Genomic DNA, 1,785 nt, shown 5'->3' on the forward strand with positions numbered 1-1,785 from the left:
CTCTTTCTGTCTCTCTCTCTCTCTCTTTCTGTCTCTCTCTCTCTCTCTTTCTGTCTCTCTCTCTCTCTCTTTCTGTCTCTCTCTCTCTCTCTTTCTGTCTCTCTCTCTCTCTCTTTCTGTCTCTCTCTCTCTCTCTTTCTGTCTCTCTCTCTCTCTCTTTCTCTCTCTGTGAAAGTATCTGTCATTACAGTATCGAAATGTGATTGTTTCAGTTAGTGGAATAGTTTCATTTTTAAAGTGAAAGTATTTGACATGAGTGTTTTTGTTTCACTTTTGACACGTAATACTTAAATAGTGCAGGAGATATTATGTTGCTGTGTGCTCGAACTCTGCAAGAAATTAAAAAAAATTTTTGACTAAAACACAACTGGAACCCTAAGTAAGGCATGTGTAAAATTTGAATGAAATTGGTTGTGTAGTTCTCGAGTTTTAGGGATTCACACAGACAGACAGACAGACAGACAGACAGACAGACAGACAGACAGACACACATTCTCATTTTTATATATATAGATACCTACGCATGCACATAGATATGAACGTGTAACACCTTTCTTAATTCCAAAAGAAGGAAATATAGTGAAGTTGTAATCGGTTGACAGTATAAGGTCTCCGTATATTCTAATAAGACATTGAAAGAGAAAGATAATGCCTAATTCTATGCAAGCCTGAAACGTGGGACGAAATTGAAAATGACCTCAAAATTGTACATGACCTCTTTTTCAGTGCCTCCTTCTTTCCCACCGTCACTCTTTTTGTGCCAGATTTCTTTCATCTTCATCTATAAAGCATACAATATCAACTTTGTGCTGGTTGTCTTTCACATAGAACATGCAAGGTGCACGAAACATCAGCGTCTGTCTCTCACAGTTACCCGTCTTTCAACTTCTATAGAAATTTGTTTCCTGTCATTCTGCGTTTCATTTTGTCATTCCGTGAAAATATATTTATTTATGCTTTGAAGAGAGCAGAAATTGAAAGAAAAGAGAAAGCGAAAAGGGGGAGAGAAAGCAGAAAGTGAAGGAAAAGAGAAAGTGAAATATGTATGTAAGTGTCTATGAAATGGACGTTTGTGTTTGTGTGTGTGTGTGTGTACATGTGTGCGAGAGAGAGACAAAAAGTGAGTGAGTGAAGTGTGTATCGTGATAATTGATGTCTTTTAAGGTATACACACATATAGAAAATGTGACGTGGTCGTCGTCGTCGTCGTATAAAATGTTTACAATAATTGATTTATGGAAAAAATTATTTTAAATTTTTGTAATGCAAATATGTCAATGAAAATAAAATTTGGTTAGTAGCTGAAATAGTACTGAATCTTTTGATACGTCAAAATCGGCAACTCAGTTTTGGAATGCATAAGGAACACGTGCGTGCTAAACCCCCCCCCCCCACACACACACACTATTTACAGTATCAAAGGCCTTCGTTAAATCAATGAATACCTCTGGACAAGATCCATATTCTGCTCATAGCACTTTTCCTGCATCTGTCTTGCTGTGAAAATCATATCCATTGTCCCTCTACCAGATCGGAAGCTACATTGAGATTCAGATAGGACATCATTTACGAGACACCCATTCAGGCAAGTAAGAAGAATATTTGCCAGAACCTTGCCAGCAGCTGATAGTAGAGCAATACCTCTGTAGTTAACACACATTGTTCTGGCTCCTTTTCCTTTATAGAGAGGAAGAATAATTGCATCCTTCCAGTCCTAAGGGATTGCACCATTGCTCCAGACTGCACTAATAAGTTGATGAAGGGACTGTATGATGTAATCACCAC

At 37.8% G+C, this 1,785-nt stretch overlaps 1 protein-coding gene across 2 annotated transcripts in view; it reads right to left on the reverse strand.

Moving 5' to 3' along the window:
- Nucleotides 1-924, reverse strand: part of LOC128251236 (uncharacterized) — an 11,143-nt gene extending 10,219 nt beyond the window's left edge. The window contains exon 1 of one of the 2 annotated variants that reach the window (XM_089345114.1): nt 716-924. The gene's annotated coding sequence lies outside the window, so the exon portion shown is untranslated. The other variant, XM_089345113.1, reaches the window with a different exon arrangement.
- Between the last annotated feature and the right edge of the window lie 861 nt (nt 925-1,785).

This window comes from Octopus bimaculoides, chromosome 29 (genome assembly GCF_046866305.1).
Source record: "Octopus bimaculoides isolate indiv1 chromosome 29, ASM4686630v1, whole genome shotgun sequence".
In the NCBI taxonomy this organism is placed as follows: Eukaryota; Metazoa; Mollusca; class Cephalopoda; order Octopoda; family Octopodidae; genus Octopus; species Octopus bimaculoides.